This window comes from Trachurus trachurus, assembly GCF_905171665.1.
Source record: "Trachurus trachurus genome assembly, chromosome: 18".
In the NCBI taxonomy this organism is placed as follows: Eukaryota; Metazoa; Chordata; class Actinopteri; order Carangiformes; family Carangidae; genus Trachurus; species Trachurus trachurus.
In genome coordinates, this window is record NC_139909.1 from 13,581,155 (window position 1) to 13,600,990 (window position 19,836).

Here is a 19,836-nt window from a genome sequence, read left to right on the forward strand (position 1 = left end):
ACATGGAGGCAAACACTCATTTCCGTCTGTTGTTGTCTCATAGAGGTGTGTGTGTGCGTCTGTGTGTGTGTGTGAGACTGCAGTATGGCAGTATGTTTGTCTCTCTCTCTCTGCATGATCTCAGTTTAATCGTCTCCTGAATTCCCCAAAACTGATTGAGCAGATTGAGATGATGGCCTGTCTCTAGGGCAACGTGCCGCTACCTGCTGCAGCTAATGGATGGATGAAAACTGAAATTAATTACATTTATAAACTAGCTACATATCCTCAAGGTATTATTGAGGCTCTTTTAGTCATAAAATCCATTTGTCATAATAACTGTAGTTTGGTTTATGACCAAACACTAATGATATTCACATCAGCTCGGGTGCTGAGTCAAACAGCTGAATATTATACCTACTAATCATCAGGTGTAACACGTTCAGTAGTACAGCCTCATGCTTGGGTGCAAACTTCTTGTTTGAAATAATGTGACAGGACATTTAGACACAGGTTAACTGGCTGGATTTTGATATTAGTGCAGCAACACGTCCTGATTTAATAATGGACCTGGAAACATGTTGTTCTCCTTGTACATTATTTACAGACACCAGGACACCTGACTGACTGGATTAAGAGGATCCAGGGGAATAATTTGGCTGCATGAAAACCCATCTGCAGAAAAACATTCAACCCATGCAGTCATTAAAGATCCCATAGGCCAATTTTCTTCTCCTCTTATTATATTATGAAGCAGCTCTGTACTGTGAAAGTATCAAAGCCTCAGTACACAGAGAAATAAACACAGCCTTTGTTCAGAAACTGAGACTTGAAACCAGCCGTCAGGACTTCCTGTGACTTTGTGATGTCACAACGAAGTGGCCAGTGCCCTGCCCCCCTGGACTCACTATCCAACCTTGCAGGATTTTGTTTCCCTGACTGTTTTAGGGTTGAAATCTGCTCTATTCTTTTTATTGAGTAAACAGTCAATCAGAGGAGAGGCCCAAAGCCCCCTCTCTTCTGATTGGCTGGATAAAAATGTCAAAATAAAATAGTAATATTCACAACGGTCATTAGCACCGCTGCTAATTACGGCTCAAATTGTTTTGTCAGCCTTTCTATTGGCCCAAAGCCATGACATCCTTTTATGACACAGTGATGCCAAATGGCAGATCGTCTAATTAACTATTAAGAAATACAAATAAGATCCTGAAAGTTGATTTATTGTGACTGCATGAACATTGTCTTAGATGGACCTTGTAATTAGGTGTGGTAAGAAAGTGAACGCCAGTAAAGTTTCCTTGCACAGAGCCAAATAGTTTTGCTGTTTTTTTTTTTGTTGTTGCTTTTTTTCCTGTCCCCTTCTCTAAAAATTGAGAGCCTGAGACAAACTGTCAGGAGTCCCGCTGGCTGAGCATTTCAGCCATTAGATTACAGGTGACAGTACAATTAAATTCAATGCCGCCACCACTCCAAACAACCAACACTGATGAGCGAACGGGTCAGAGAGCTGCATTGATTTGACAATTCTGAGTGACAAGTAGACAAAGCGCAGCACCATGACAGGAGATAAGAGGAATGGCCATGAAGTGTGGTGGATGTGTATTTGTCTTTCTCTTGATAAGAGCCTATTTGGGCCAGCAGATGGACAGTTATGGGAAAGAGGATATGACTCATAATGAAGCGAGGATACCGTGAGTTTTATTCTCAAATATGTGAGTTTCCAGCCTGTGGGAGAGGCTGAGAGAGTCCCTGCTGTTTGGACTGTGGCCAGAAGGTCACTCGACCAGCAGAGTAGAGCAGAGTCACGACCGACTTCACGTCTGGTATAATGAGGGAAGTCAACTTATTTTTTGGGGGCAGTTACCTACTGCACCGCATCCCCGCCTGGAGCTGCCACCGACTTGGACACAAACTCACTGCAGGGTTTTGTGCCAACGAAAATTGTACCTTTTTTTTTTCTTTTTAGCTCAGAGGTTTGACAGTACAGAGTTTGCAGTAAGAGGTGAATTTTAAAGCTGTGGAGCAAATGTGTCTTCAAATAGTGAGTTTCCCCACCAAGGCTTGTTGTGCTCTTTCCTTAAAGGACATGTTATAGAAATATGACTTTTTGGAGGCTCTTTAAAATATATTGGGGTGTTTGTCTTGCCTTCCGGCCCCAAAAGTATGAGAATTGACAAAAAAAATGTGTAATTTGCAGGCTCCCTATGTTGAGATCCATGTGGTTTTACGAGCTGTTCCCTCAGTTGTCTGACAATGATGTCATTAGTTTTCGAATTTGCATAATACCATGAGTACTGGTACTGGTAGAAGAGGCGGGGCAAGCAGTGGCTCATTTGCATTTAAAGGGACAGGTACTGAAACCAGCCGTTCTGAACAGGGCTGTTTTGAGAGTATGAAAAAAGAGCTGTGATGTTTGATCCTTGGGGTATTTTGACCAAAGCATGACACAGATACAGTATGTCTTTAAGACACCTGGGAACTATTTTAATTTGTGGAAAAGGGGCATAATATGTCTCCTTTAAAAGGCCAGTTTACCCAAATTGCATCTCTTGAACATTAAAGTGAAAAGTAGTTTTAAAGAGGCCTGTCCACAGTCAGGTCTGCATGTAACTGGGATCAAGGCAATAATTTCAGAAATGTATCTCAAAACCCCAGATGACTGTTGACCCTTTTACATTAGCGCTACTCTGCTCAACTCTTTTTTGCTTATCTAGGGGGAGTGCCTAGTACCTGGTACTTTTAGCAGCCGTGCTATGACGACCCAGGCCACGTTGAGGAGGTACTATATGAAGAACTCAGTAGTAATGGAAAATGACCTAAACCGAATCGATTCGAGTCCAGTCGAGCTGTAACTGTGTCCACTAATGACCACTTGAGGCCGCTCTAACAGTGACTCAGCTGATCTCTCCAGCTGGTTTTCCACTTTACGAAAATTCTAACTTATTTGTTTACATTTTTCTAGAGCAATAAGTTATGCATAATTGAGATCATGGCATTAACCACCATGAACCAAAGTCACAACTCATCTATTTTTAGTCCTGCCAAGATGGCAACAGCAGATAAGCTCACTACCAACATCATAAGAAACCTATTGGTGACATTACAGATCGTTATTTACATATTAAATCTTAGAAGCCAAGGTAGCCTATTTGCAGAAATTGTCCAAAATCAGATCTTCGTTGTTTCTTTGTTTATCTTTAAATCTTATTTTTAGCACCATCTAGTGTTCTTATCGAAAAAGACACAGTGCATCTGCCCCCGCTAGTCCTTTAATCACATTAAAATTCTTCATTTAGCAGCTTTAATAAATAATTCAGGAGTGTAACATGAATTAAAATGTGTTAACGGAGCCAGTTGTCACTATCATTTAAACAGCACCTCATAATTGGCCGGTTTGTTCACGATCTCACTGCCAGGCTCAATCAATTTCCAGCCAGGGTTTCCCAGACAAAATATCTTGTAACAAAATCTGAGCCTGTGAGAATCAGCCCGGCTTTATTGAGTCAAATGACTTTGGCAGCAAAGTTAGAGAGAAGTGCGGAAACAGGTCATATTTACTCTGAAACAATTACTTTTAACATCTGCTTGCAATATTCATGTTGATGAGTTATTTATTAGTATTTAGTGCCTTGATAAAAATCTCTTCATATCACACAGCTGCTGAGTCTCAAAAGGTTTTTTCAGGCAATAACTCCCGTCTCAGTGTGGTCATAACAGAGCCTGTTTCCCTGGAGCGTTTTACCCCACATACCTCCTAAGACCTGTTCTTTGCTCTGTCCATTGTTTTCTGGCGAATAAGAACAAGGATGAGTCACTCGTTTTAAAGATAGCCTTTCTGTGTCCTCTAAAATGGTCCTCCAACGCTCTGACGTCTCCTTTATGCACTTTTGTCTGAAGCTGGTCCACGACATAAGATAGGCTATAAGACTTTTTCTTTTCTTTTCTAGCCAAACAACCTGCGTACGTAGAGTTTCACTCCTAAATGAGATGTCTACTGTTCGAAATGGGTCTCACTATAGCTCAGTGATTGCGGTCATGAGAGTGAAGCCCACTCTGGGATGCTATTACACAGTTATGAGTCACCTTTGCTCTGCAGCAGTTTCTGAAGCCCAAAATCATCTGCAATCGTGAAATACTGTTGAAATTCAGGTGGCAAAATAGATCAAGTAGATGGAGTGTCAAACCAATTTTGTCTGCCAGAGAGGTCGCACCAGGGGATGTTTCACACTTTTAAAACTAAATAAAGTCTTACTTTCTAAAGTGTCACTTCTGTTGGCAGTGACAACGGGAGAGTTAGGCTACTGAAAAAACAACACAGTGCTCACAAAGACACACAAAATAGGTTGAAAAAGGAGAAACAACTAAATCTTCGATTATTAATCATGCTAATTAGCTAGCAGTCCGCTTACTTTCACTAAGCTGACCATAATGTAGGAAGATAACTAGCATGTAGCTAACTATGATCTCCCTAAGGCAAAACCAATAGAGCTATCAAGCATGTTCCATAGCTAACTTGGAAATTTTTTTGCGTGTTTGTTAACCCTTGACTGCTAGTTCTTAAAGCAGAAGTAAGCAGGATTTTTGTGTTAAAGCAGAAGTGAGTGATCCGGTCGTTTTCGCTAATGCTGCGTTCCATGCAGGCTTTTGAAATCGTAAATTACAGCTTCAAGTCACAACTTACGACTTTGTAGCGTTCCAGGCAACCCACTCGTGTTTTTCCGACCTGTTTTACCGGTGAAAGTCACTATAACGGCCACTCGTAACTTCCGACCGGTGAACTCGTACCAGATCGAACTGGTACGACTTCACGGTCAGAAAAATACGAGTTTCCTTGAACGCACCATAACAGTCCTTGTCCCTACGTCGCCACATTCACGGCGTCCCTTGGCTGCACACACAGCCCTGCATGCCGTTCTCTCTCCTCATTGGATAAAAACTGTAGGATACGATAAATGTTTTCTCCTCGGCGCAGAGCAGAGTGACTGACAGACCCGTGTTTCAGACCAAACACTCTATGTAAGTGATTGCTGTCGGAAGATATAACTATTTAAGACTTATATTAACACAAATATATCACTTACTTCTGCTTTAATATAAATCTTAAGTAGTTACATCTTCAACGGCAATCACTTACATAGAGTGTTTGGTCTGAAACACGGGTCTCTCAGTCCCTCTGCTCTGCTCTGAGCCGAGGAGAAAACTTTTCTTGTATCCTACAAGTTTTATCCAATGAGGAGAGAGAACGGCATGGAGGGCTGTGTGTGCAGCCAAGGGATGCGCGTGAATGTGGTGACGTAGGGACGAGGACTGCCTGGAACGCAGCATTAGCCAAAACGACCGGATCGCTTACTTCTGCTTTAAGTCTCTGACATGTGTTGCCTTTTGAAGCTACTTTATGCTCTTTTTAAGTGTTTTTGTATTGAATTGCAGTGAAATTGAATTAAATACATATCTAGTATGTTCTTAGCTGACTAGCATGTTTGTAGCTCACGGAAAAATGGACTCACATGTTTGTAGTTGGACTTTTTAAATCATTTGATTCATTAATCAAGCAGACTTGCCAAATATTCATCAGTTCGTGCCTTGTGTGAAATGTGAAAATGTGCTTATTCGTTTATTAAATAATTGAAAACTAAATATCTATTTGTGCAGCTGGTTGGAAACCTGAAGATAAAACCATGAGGTCTGGGATTTAAAAAATTTTTTTTTTAGGCATTTTTCTGTTTTTTGGCACTGAATGATCCACTGGCAGATTGCAGAATCAATTGTTTGTTTGAGCTATAACTCAGTGTACAGTCAAAACTCTCCCGATATTAAAAAGCAGAAATGATGAAGTACACACACATACTGTACTACTCTCTCTGACACACACACATTTTCTAATAGATAAGCAATTTATTGTGGCTTGTGTGAATCAGTTCTTCCCTAACATGAACTCACACAGGGATTTCACAGGACAGTCAATTTTCTGTTGCCTGCATAGCGACACAGATTGTAATCATCCACAGACACGACACACATTTTAATAGAAATCTAGTTGAGGACGACGCAGTGCTCACGACAAATATCCCCCTGTGCGAGTGTGTGTCTGCCTCAGTTTGTGTTCCTCCATCTCATTCTGTAGCTGCTCGAGGGAAAATGTGACTTGAATTCTGATGTGTTTAATTGAAACCTGTTTCGTCCCCCATTTACCACACTCATCTGGAGGATTATAGATGAAGACAGGAGGAGGAGGAGGAGGAGGAAGGGTGGAAAAGAGGGGCAGATATGAGTATTAGAAGGAGGAGGTAGGGAGGAAGTCAAAGAGCTGGAGCTGCATTGATTGCATCACTTCCTTTTTTACATAGTTTTATTCTCCTGAACATTATAAACTGCATCACCTTACTCACCAATATGTTCCTCCCCACCCTCACGCTTTGCATGTTGCCATCATATAAATCTAAAAGTTGATAATTAAGGATAAATATTTTATGTTGCTTTTTATTGGTAATAGTTGAGCATAATTGTGATCAAATTGGTTTTGTTTTTACACATTCACATAGAAAAAGCCTGTGATGTGTTGTGAAGCTTTCAATTTGGGGACAGTTTGAAAATCTTCTTCCTCATCTTAAAAACAATTTAATGGCATCTACCACTTCTCCACAGGCTTAAAGGAATAGTTTGGGGTTTTAGACACTTATACACAAATAAGCCCATTGAACACAGTCCAATTTCCATTTAAATTTGCCACATGTGGAATATTTTCAGCGGCTTATCTTCCTGAAAAAGCAGCACTTTCTTTTGGCACTTCAACCCACACACAAGCGTGCATACTGCGTGCACGTCTCAGATATTGGATTGTTCTGGTTGGTGTCTAACACATGTGTGTTTGTGGGGTTTTTTTTCTGGTTGTGCCCTGATCAGAATCTAATATAGGTAATATACAGACTCTGCATGAGTACAGCAAGCAAGAGGTTGAACGTTTCAGTATTGCAGATGTTTTTAGGTAAAAAAAAAAAAAAAAAAGCATTGTATATTGGATGCTGTGATATATTTCTTTTTTTTTTTTTTTGTCTAGAATAGGGAACACACAATGTTATATCCACAAACACACAATTACATTTTTAAACATAGGATTTAAAGAGGATCTATGCAAGATTTTCACCATAATTTCACCAAGATCACATCCTCCGACACGGTGTCCCAGCTCCACGACTCAAACACCCCCTGTAATCCATAATCTCTTGTTTATGACACAAATATACACATTGTAACACGTATATGATAAATAACGTTATCCACCACTCCATGGATTGATTTCTCACCGGCTATGTTGAAAACAAATGCACATGGCCGGGAGGAGGGTTAGCAAAACAGCGGAAAAGTGACCGGACCTGCATGTTATCGAGTTTTCATTATGGGTTGATATGGACAGATATTACTTTTTTTTCTTTCTTTTTTTTTTTTTTTTTTTTTTTTTTACATTTCTTTGGTCTGACATAACCGGCTGGCTGATATTACCGGACATCCCTAAAATAGATGTTAAGAAATGACATATGCAGTTTTATCGATATAATACATGGTCATTGCACCATTAAACACGAAACAAAAGAGGAATTGCCATCGGTGTGGAGTCACTGTGTATTACTACTACTACTATTCTTCTACCCATAATTTTGACTATTATACTTAAAAGAGAGGAGATAAAGTGTCCAAACATCTTCTGTGTGGTGCTTTAGTTAAACTGGCCAACTTGTATGGTTTGAGTTTTAGTGATGTGAGCAGCTCTAACCGGAGACAGATTTCCAGGCAGCCGCCCTCAGAACGAGCTGTACAGGTCTATAACATTAAATTATGTTCCAGTTACTTCTGACATCATCACCGTCCTTTGGGCCGCACTTCCTAAGTGTAAATAGGAAGTCGTTGATGATGGATCGCAACATTTTTCGTTTCATTTTCTTGCGGGATTGTCTCTCTCTGCCTATTTCCCCTCAGGGATCTCTCACCTTTCATCATGTTCTGAAATAAATAAGTGTGGGGAATGAATGAACGGGTCCGGGCGGACAGGAAATGAGAGTGACGCAGGCGTTAATGGACGCTGTCGGCCGGGGCAGGTGCTCGTGTGCTTCCACCTGTGACTTAAAATGTGAGCGCGTATGAGTCACAGAAAATCAATCGCGATTATGACTCCCTGCATGCTCATGGACTGAGTGTGTGTGTGAGTGATGCCTCAGACTAATTACATTAGCACCAATTAGCGAGACAGGAAACTGATAAAAACCTTGCTACATGTATCAATTATGTGGAGCCCCGGTGGGTCAGACGTGATTAGAGAGGGTATATGAGGAATAATCGGAGCAGCGGTTCTCGCATGTCTTCAGATTTGGCTTTATTGGCACCGCATGTTGTTGTTGTTTACGTTCACATTTTGTCAGACAGCAGGACTGATTATTCCTGTCGTGCATGTAAAGCTAATTAAAGAGATGGTTAACATGCAACCGAGCAGCTTCCTCCACCATCGCATTGTAAGTCATTGATTTGATCTGTTTTTTACGCGCATGACTTTGATCACTCGGCTCGAACAGATGAGCTCTGCAGTCTGTAGTCATGTGTAATCCTATTTAAAAGCAGTTTGAATGTGTGTGAAGTGTTTTTCTTTTAACCAGACTTCCACCATACCTCAAAGCAGACGCCATTTTTAACCAGTCAAGTTTTCCCTTTCGAGCCTTTCGAGTTATTTTGAAACCGAAATAGCCACAACCTGTCTAGACTATAACTCAGGCTGCCTGATGAATAAATGAATGACTGAACAGCAGATTCAGAAGAAGAGACTACACCTCAAAGCTGCCTTCTCATTTCTTCTGTCCTCCCCAACGGTGATTTCCTTGAACACTTAAAGGGGAACTATGCAGGATTTTTAGCTAAACTATGCTAGATTTTACCTTCATTAAACATCTTTGGAGTAACTGTGAGGGTTTAATAAAAGACATGTAACTTGATACAGTATGAGAGAGAATGGAGGCTCTCATACCTTCCACCTAGCGTCTCTTGGATGAAAACCAACCTTGCAAGATCAGAGCCTACGACCCGGTGTCCTAGATCTCGAGACACAAACGTGCCCCGTAACCCATAATCTGTTGTTTATGACAGATAAGACTACAGAAATATACACGATATAACGTTATGTACTGCTCTATTGCCGGCTTTGTTGTAAACAAATCCACAGGGCCAGGAGGAGGGTTAGCAAAACAGCTGAAAAAAGCGGCCAGACTTGCATAGTTCCCCTTTAAAACAACCAATATTTATGTTCTCCTCACTAGCAACCACCTGCAGTCATATGTTACACATAATGACTTGTCTCTGTCTGTTGCAAAAAGTGAAGTCCATGTCTCTGCATAAAATCAGCACTGTAGACCAGAGGTTTTCACCAGGGGCATTTTTAAATATCATGCTGAATTTTCTATCAGTTGCTCTGTTTGCACTGTTCCCATGGACGTACAGACACCTTCCACTAAACGACTCGACTGTGACACCGAAGAAAACTTTAAAATGTGACGTTTCTCAGCCAAGTTCAAGAAACATCTTGACTCTATGACTTTGTATGGACTTGTTAATAGATTTATAGATGTTTAATACTGTAGATGTAATTCATGTGCAAAACCAATGTGATAAACGGAAACTGTTACAAACCTCCCTTCCATCATGTATTATCCAGTGATTTTCAAGCCAACATGCACTCATATGGTATCTTTAATATTACGTATCAATATTACATTTTCCTCTTTTGATACTTTATTTATTTCACCAGACGTGTGAAGATGAGCTCTTGTACGACTATATGACTGTGTCGGTGTTAGAAGCTGTTACAGAGGACAACATATTCTATTCTATTCTATTCTATTCTATTCTATTCTATTCTATTCTATTCTATTCTATTCTATTCTATTCCATTCTATTCCATTCTATTCTATTCTATTCTATTCTATTCCATTCTATTCCATTCTATTCTATTGAGGTTGAGAGTCAAACTTCTGATGTAAATTGCAGCTCACGCCTCGTGTGTTCACAAGACGCTGACATCTGATTAAACAGATGTTACTCGTGCTACTGTGAATTTAGTTTTCCACTTTGGTCGAAAAAGAAAAAGCAGAATGTGTGTGATAACCCGCATTTTAGCTGATGATTCTCTCTCTCTATCACACACGCACTCTACACACTCTCGCTCTGGCAGAGGAGATTTCACAGGGATAAAAAAAAGCTTCAGAGATATTGCTTTTGAGTCAAATTGCATCCCAGCAATATGATCTCCTCTGTGTTGAGCCTCTCCTTTGTGCACTTTGGACATTGTGCAGGAACTCACAAAACACACACACGTACACTCAAACTCACAGAGTTCTTTTCTATTATCTTGGGATCTGTCAGCAGAGGTTGTTTGACAGGCTGCAGACGCGTGGTCATTCCTGCTTTGTCAGGGCCGTTCAACATTCACACACTGCATATTTCGCCTTGTTAAAGCTGCAGTTTGATTTGGTTTGATTTGATTTGATTTTGCCTTTCACCCTTTTTGGTCTCCGTGAATAGTTTCTGTCTCTGTATTCTGTGATGTTGAAAAGATGATGAAGGTCACACGGCCTTATGGTTTGCTGAGCCTGAAAAAAAAATCATATTATTCTGCATTTCAGTGCCTTCAGCTCTGATTTAGATGTTTTTCTGACTAAAATCCTGGAAAAGCTTGTCCAGAAAGTTTTGTATGCTTCGGTAAGGAAAGAAGGACTTTTTTAAAAATGTTGTCAATTGCACTGTCTTTTTTTTATCAAACCCATTTTTATGTGTAATGATTCCTATAAAAAGCTAAAAGTTTGACCTCGCTGCTGTAGAGAGTTTTATCTAAAATCATCAAGCTCGCAAATGACTTCAATGAATGAGCTAATTAATGTTCTGCAGCGCGTTCACTTATGTATCACATGAGTTTTAAAAAGAAACATGAATCCAGCGTGAACTCAGCAGCTCGTCTCTTATGGTTTTATGGCTCGTCTTTGTGACTTGTTCTCTGTGGTTCCTATATATTCCTCTTTTTGTCAAGCAGTTTGTGGTGCTATATAATAAAGTTATTATTATTACGATATTATTATTGTCTGACAGTTTCGTCGCTCCTAGGCAGTCGCAAGTTTGATGTCATGTATGATATCCAACCTCCAGGGTCAAGTTAGAGGTCTAATAAGGTGTTTCCAGGCCAAGTTGAGCTGTATAATCCGTGCCCTGCAGGCTTCCTGGATCAGACGCCTATAAACCACCTCGACCTGAAGAAGCAGTGGCTCTACTCCGATATCCTTCCCTCCTTCCCTCTCTGAGCCTGAGCTCTTGCAGCCACCCAGAGAAAACTCATTTCACAGGCTTGTATCCATGATTTCATTCTTTCAATCAGTGCACAGAGCTCACGAGTCACGACTAAAGGTGAAGGCCAGGACGTAGATCCATTGGTAAATCTAAAGCTTTGCATCTGGGCCCAGCTTCCTCTGCAGCACAGTGGTTCGATACGCCGGCTGCTCATCCTGCTCTTGATATTATGATTCATTATTATGTGGTATTCTTCCATGACAGTTACGGTTTGTTTCCAAATGCAGCAGGATTTAGATAATAGCATTTAGATAATAAAGTTATTATGGTGTTTTGATCTGGAGACATCACAACCTCTTTGCGTGCTTTGCATAATTTGATTTTGATTGAATTTTCCATCTCTCAGATTACATGTATTTGTATCTCTTAGTGCATTGGCATGTGCATGAACATGAAGATGAGTGGTTTTCTGTGAAGTGGTCACAGAGACGTGAACGTCTGCAGCTGATATGTAATAATGTGAGACTAAGTGTGATGATCATCCAGTCGTGTGTTGTGATCCGACAGCAGTCTGGCGGCGTTCGCAGCGTGGAAGATTTTATTCTCTTCGCTGCAGGACGTCGCTTTCGTCTCATATTCCCACAGGGTGTGTGTCTGTGTGTGTATGAGAGAGGTGAGTGTGTGTGTGTGTGAATAGAAAGACTTGTGCAAATTGCCTCCTTTATGAGAAAGCCATCCCCTCCCTTTCAAAGAGACAGTTCACTTTTGGGGTCTAACGTTTTCATTTTCCAGCACGTTTATCTCGCTGTGATATGAGACATTAATAAAATGGTGACATCTGATCCTGGCTGTGCCTCGAATGTGCAATTGACACATTTGAGTTTTTATTCTGAAGAGGTGAGAATAATAACTCAGTTCCTGAAGGTCTGAGTCTGTGTTCAGGTTGGTTTGCTCACTGAGTGAGTGCTGCTTTTACACATCTCGGCCCAATTACCTACAGTTATATGCATCACTACCAAGCATGCTGTATGATTTCTTTAATGATTTATTTATTATTTTCATGACTTTTTCATGGTAACAGATGGCCATCCCAGACTGCAGGACAAAAGATCACCAGTCCACAGAATTCAAAATAAACAAATTTCCTACAAGGAACAAGGAACTAGCAGCAGCTTTGAGACTTCAGCTGGAAATATCTTACATTTCATTTCTTACTGGTGTTTGAGTCATAGCCGATCATGTATTGCACAGCTGCCCTATTTAGAAGATCTTTGCAGACAGGATATTAACACGTTTGACCTTATTAGCCACAAGTTTCCTTTTCCAGCCAGGACATTAGCCAGCACTGAGGACCTGAGTCATGTCTACAGTTAATATCTCTGGTAATTAGGCGAGTGTTGCTGGCGGTTGAGTCTGAATACCACAAGTTTAAAAATAGAGCATGGAGTTAGAAAAAGGTCAATTTACACGTTGTAGCCAGTTGGACATTAGCCGCTGCTAGCATAACACACCTGAGTCTCAGAGTCGACTGTTGGAGGTTGCGTTGCATTGTGGATAATTTAATTTTCAATAAAGAGGGGGAAGGACACAAGAATAAAAACAAGATACTTCGAGGCCACTTCTTCTGAACTGATTTTTAAAACTGTCAGTCGAGTCTGACGATGCTACGCTAGCTACTGTGATTCTTAAAAGTGTGTTGTGCTCCAAATTTAACTTTTAAGGCTAACTCATTGGGAATAAACTAAAATAAAAACAATTCAATTCAAAACAAATTGCATAACCTGGTCTCATATGACCAGTAGCTCATCAATGTAGCTACAGTATGGGCTAATATTAGCTAACGTTAACAGACTTCAAAACATTACTAAGGCTGCGTTCAAGACAACTCACAACTCGGAGAAAACCCCTCAAAAAAACGAGTTTGTGAAAAATGAATTGAACGATGTCAAACTTGGAAATTTGGGTATCATCTCGGAGCTCCGATTTTCCGACTTGATGTGACACCAACGGACATGGCGGCACTCATTAGCTATTAATGTTAAAGCAGAAGTAAGCGATCCGGTCGTTTTCGCTAATGCTGCGTTCCAGGCAGGCTTTTGAAACCGTAAATTACAGCTTCAAGTCACAACTTACGACTTTGTAGCGTTCCAGGCAACCCACTCATGTTTTTCCGACCTGTTTTACCTGTGAAAGTCACTATAACGGCCACTCGTAACTTCCAACCCGTGAACTCGTACCAGATCAAACTGATACAACTTCACAGGACGGAAAAACACAAGTCTACGAGTTTCCTTGAACGCACCATAACAGTCCTCGTCCCTACGTCGCCACATTCACGGCGTTCCTTGGCTGCACACACAGCCCTGCATGCCGTTCTCTCTCCTCATTGGATAAAAACTGTAGGATACGATAAATGTTTTCTCTTCGGCTCAGAGCAGAGCAGAGTGACTGACAGACCCGTGTTTCGGTCCAAACACTCTATGTAAGTGATTGCTGTCGGAAGATATAACTATTTAAGACTTATATTAACACAAATATATCACTTACTTCTGCTTTAAGAATGGAACTGTAACAAAAGTTTGTTGATATTTTTCACATTCATCTGCTTCCAAATTAAGCATAAATTGCTGCTGCATGTTTTGTGTTCAACAATCAGCCACAATATGCCAAACTTGTTTTGGGCATCCTTATTTTTATCCTCCGAGTTAATGCAATGATTGGAATTGGAGTTCCGACTTCTCAGTTACTCTTGAGTTGTCTAAGTCTGTTTGCTGACTTTGCGACTCTTATTTGATTGTTGCATATGTTTTTCATATTCACCATTCAATGATTATTGCATTGTATTTCAATGACTCTTGTACAATGAAAGTTACACAATCAGACTTGAATTTTAATGACTTTATTGCTCTCAATGTGACAAGACAAAAGTCTGTTCGTTTGACATCAAACAATTCTGGAAGGCAACAACAATAACATGGATCTTTTTTTTTTTTTTTTTTTTACACATTCACAATCATTTTGGCCGACATTCCTTTTTCTCACTTCTTTGCCGATCAGAAGAGACATCCTGGAGGCAAAATAAATGTGACATTTTCAGTGGTAATCAAGTATGTGTGTGTGGGAGGGTGGGTGTGTTCTGGGCTCTTTCAAATCCATCACAGCAAATGAAAAACAAAACACCAGTGATGTCCAATCATTTGCCTGCCATTATTCATTCTCATTTTGGATGCTCAAAAATACTTGTATGCTCAAAACAAACACCATGTATCCATCATTATGCAGCCTAATCTATTCTACCCTTTCAGTGGTCCAGACAGTTTGGAAAACAAATCTATGGGACCAGACTAGTGAGGCAACTCAAAATGAATGGATTTCACAAATCCACGGTGGCTCGCTAAGCGTTTCTCCTCTGTCTGTGTCATTTGATGTAAGCTGATGGTTTATTCATATAGCTAATCCATAAAATTTTGATCTTTCTAATTATCTTTGAAACCAGACATCTCAGAAAACCTTTTTCAATCTAATCTTTCGACACAAACATCTGGCTGGTCGCAGATGATTGTGCACACATCACTGATATAGGCCTATCTAAGTGTTACATGTCTGAAGTGTGCATTATCGTTATTGTCAAGTCTTCAAAGACAGTGGGCTGCGAATGGATAAAATGTCCTTTGAGACAATACAGAGGGTTTCAAACATGTCCTTGGAGCTGACCCTTTGTATCTTTGTATATATAATATAATATATTTATTTAGAAATGTCTTTTTTTAAGGGTTTATTTGGTTTTTATTGGTTGTTTGCAGTATATTGTTACATCCACATTGTGATAGATTTCATTGAGATTTATGTTTGTTCAATTAATTGGTGTTTTTCATTAGGAAATCACAAGAGCTGCTTTTAAATGGTTCACAAAAGACATGTTAAAACATTACATTTGCATTCACAATCTAATTTGTGTGGCATTGGATGCTTTTATTTTGAAGTTGTTGGAAGCTTTAATGGATTATACGTGAAGGTGAGGTGTTGGGTTTGAAGTGAAAAGTTTGTCTGTAACAAAGTTCTCTTTGAATGATTTCCATTTTACTCATTATTTGAAGACGGTGCAGTCTCACGCTGCCCCAATGTCCCACCATGTCCAATCATGTTTGCAAAAGTGCAGTGGTCTCTGAGAATATTAACACCTTTCAGTCAGCACTTTGGGAATTGTGTCTCTATGCTTGGATCCATTCATGAATCTAAATTAACCAAAAGAAGTGAAGTTTTACTTTTAATTTGGAAATAGAAAACCTTGAATCTTAAGCCAGTGTATTTAACTTTCTTCCCTACAGCAGTGGTTCCCAACCTTTTTCTTAAGGGACCCATATTTTTACCATTGAAAACTTTGGTGACCCCCCCCCCCCTCCCCCCCGATGTAAAATAAAATAAGGAACATCATAACTTCTTTTACATGAAATACTTTATTATATTTCAGTAATTTAATAACAGCATGGAACAAACAATCAGGAGAACCTGTGTAAGATTACAACATATTTCTTCAGAACTTGTACTTTTAAAAACATAATTGTGTTTTTAAAAGTACAAGTTCTGAAGAAATATGTTGTAATTTTAAACAGTTTTTTTCTCATTGTTCCATGCTGTTTTTCAAATTCATTGTGACTGATATTGCCCTGCTGTATATTATGTATTTGTTTTAAAACTGTTGATATTCAATCATCTATTGATATAGGCCTATAATTTATTTGTTTATCTATTTAAATACACAAATAAATGTTTAATGTGGCCCTTGAATTTTGTTGATTTTGTCACATAGGCTATATGAATTAAATGCTTAGCCTACTCATTTGTTTAACATTTTAATTACATTAAAATTATGAAACCCCTTAAAATCAAGAGGGCTTCGCGACCCCCCTTGGATCTTTGGCGCCCCCCTTGGGGGGTCCCGCCCCCCAGGTTGGGAACCACTGCCCTACAGTAAATAAATCATCACCAATTCCACTTTGCTGCTGCAGATGCCTTGTGTGTAGAAAAACTAATAAAACAAAACTACTGGGAATAACATTAGGAAGTCACTGCAGGCATTGTTATGGTGCAGTTCTTTCTAAGTCTCTGCCAACCTCTTCAGCAGAGCAGTGTTTGGTCGGCAGTGTCACAGAGAGAGAGCTACACCATCTCCAACTGGCACAGTATGCAATGCATATACATGCAGTACATGCCAGATGAAAGTGAGAACATTTCTGTTTATAACCAGATAGTCTCAGAAAAATTTCCCTTTCTGTGACAAAAAAAAAAAAAAGATCCTCTCTGTATGCTGAAGTTTCCTATCTTCACCAGTGCATGAGGCTGATTCGCTGCAGGGCTGCAGAGTACTTTGTACACAGGGATGTGGTTCTCCAGAAGTTCACTCCCCACAACACTCACGCTGAGCCAAAGAGGGTATTAATTATAAAACGGCATAAAGCATTAATTGCACAAACCCACTCTACATGTGGTCTGTGTCTGACAAGGTCTTAAAAAGATCCTTTTGGAGCTGTTTGCACACAGACGCACACAGTCTTTATTCTTTAAAAAAAAATACACGAGTGAGGAAATACATTATATTGTTTATTGTAGCAAATCAACTATTAATTTCTCCATTCCTGGACCAATCCTATTTTTTCTTTGCATTTCTTCTAGCCATGATTATTCATAGCCATGTCACTGACTACCATGTAATTGGCATCAGAAACCATTGTGCAGATTTCAAATTGAACAACTGCCACAAAAACCAAGAAAGAAAGAGATCGTATCAATCCCTTCTTAAGGTCTATAGGTCACAAGTCTGATATAGAATCCATTTTCACTTATAAAGCACTTCATGACTTTTACAACTCCTATATATCTCTAAATTAGTTGCCCTTTATCCACCAACGCATAGCCTGAGGTCCTCTGACAGACAGTTGCTGTAAGATGTAAGACTAAAAGAAGCAGAGCTTTTGCTGTAAGTGGATCACAGCAACCGTCAAAATCAATATCTTCTTTTAAATCCCATTTAAAAATTATCTGTTTAAAAATATTCCACATTTTTACATTTTTCTATTTTACTAAGCCCCTAAAGTGACAATAAAACATATCAGTAAAGTAAATAAACTGTCAGTAATTGTATTAAATAAAAGAAAAATGCTTTGCTAAAGAATGCTACAGTAGCATCAAAAGTGACAGTGGATAAACCAAGCTACAGACTGCGGTTTGTAATGATAATAATTGGCCTTTTATATTTAAAGCAGAACTGTGAAAACACTAGCTTTTTGATGTCTTAGTGTATTTGTTTTTTGTATTTCTCAGTTTATTGCTTGATTTACTCATTTTGGAAAAGTTCTCCTTTGTTTATTGTCCATTATGGGTTAATTCAGGTTGCATTTCAGTATAGCTTAACCGTTAACGGATTGATGTTGGTTTATAATACAAATAAAATAACATTACACTTATAAATCATATAGAAGTAATGTTTAGTAATCAGTCAGGCAGTCATGAGGGAGGAAATCCAGTTTGTGTTGAGTACTAATTTGTCTGTGTTTGTTTTATCATTTCATCCTTGTGAGGCACTCTGACTTTGATAAGTACTATATGTAAATGAACATTGTTATTATATTTTAATTTATCATCTTGTAGGGAATGACTGAAGGCTCATTCTCACACTGAAGTTGTCACAGTTAGCAGACGCACATAAAATACATACAAATGACAGTATTATGAATTAATCTCATCCTCGGGGGGCCATTGTCTATTCAAAGTTTCATGGCATCATAACTCTCCCTCCCTCGCACTTTTTCTATTTGGCTTAGTTTTTTTTTTACAGCACAACTTGGAGATTAAACCAGGGGATTTTAGGGACTGTGGTTGATATTAAATTTACGATACCCCCCCTCTCACTATACCAAGGGAATTAATCTGGTGAAAATAAGATAAAAGAGGAAATAAGGTCAGTCTGCATGAGTGAGGCAGGGCGGTGGATACGATGAAGTGATTAGCTGTATTGGTGCCAAAAAAAGGGGTAAAAAAAAAAAGAAATTAAAAAAAAGCCGAAAATGGCCTCCCTCTGTCGCACAGAGATGATGAGACAGCTACACACTCGCACACACACACAAGTAGCATCAGATAAGCTTATCAGTTAATGGCTGAATCTGAAAGTAATGACACTGTGCGTTCCCAGCACTGTAGCCCCATTATAACCCTTGCAGTGTTTGTGATAAGGGATGTTACAGTTGGTTGAGTGCTCGTCAACATAATTAGTTTACACAACAACATGCACATGTGGAGTCGTTCATTATTGTTTCGCCGTCATGTCCCTGTTTCACCTGATACGGTTTTAGCGTTACTGTAAAAATAATGCCTTTGGTGATGTTCATCTCTCTTAAGTGTCTTGTTTGTGTCGTTTTCAAATGTAAAAAAAAAAAAAAAAATTCCTGCTACATTATTCACACAGAGGAGGGAAATTAGCGTTTTGAAAAATTTAAGATTTTCTGTAGTGCATCTAATCTGCCACGTAAAAAAAAAAGAAGAAAACATTACTGATGTGCCACAGAAACAGGAATGACGTGGCTCTAGAGGGAAAAGTCTGTCCTGAGGAGGAAGGAGAGAAGAGATCACTGGATCATTAAAAATCAAAATGGCGTCTTTTTTTTTTTCATAAATTACTGTTTGTAAAGCAAAATATTGCATATTCATACTGTTTTTTTATTTGTTGATTTTTCAGGTGGGTAAACGCTGGTCCCATCCAAATCGGTTCACTGCTGATCTTCTCCAGGCTTCAATCTGTACAGCAGGTAAAACACTGACTTATACCACACCTTATTACTTTATTTAAGGTGAGGTTAAAGGGGACATAGTATTATGGAAATATCACTTTTTGAAGGCTCTTTATTTGGGTGTTTGTCTTGCCTTCAAGCGCACAAAATGTGAGAATTGACAAAAAATGTGCAGGCTCCCTATAGACTGAAATCCGTGTGGTTTTATGAGCTGTTCCCTCAGTTGTCTTCCAGTGATGTAGCTACGTTTCAAATTTGCATGAGGGGGCGGGGCAAGCAGTGGTTCATTTGCATTTAAAGGGACAGGCACTGAAACCAGCCGTTCTGAACAGGGCTGTTTTGAGAGGATGAAAAGAGCTGTGATGTTTGATCTTTGGGGTATTTTGACCGAAGCATGTCACAGATATGTCTTTAAGACACCTGGGAACTATTTTAATTTGTCGAAAAGGGGCATAATATGTCTCCTTTAAGGTCAGGGTTAGGCAGCAACAACAATTCAAAAGATTGTGGCTGCACTTAATATAAAAAGTTGAGTTTTAATTGCGATTACACACCCTGAAAACTTTCCATTGAAAGGGTGCACTACTCTAATGACGAGGTGCAGAGTAATCCAGTGTGGCTGTGCTGTAGTGTTGAGGGGATACTGAGTTGGAGATTTTGCCGTACAAAAGGTTTAAAGGTGAAACAACTGAAGCAGATGTTTTGGCTGCGGTTGGGAAGGCAGCAAACTAATATATTAAAGCAGTTCAGCTAT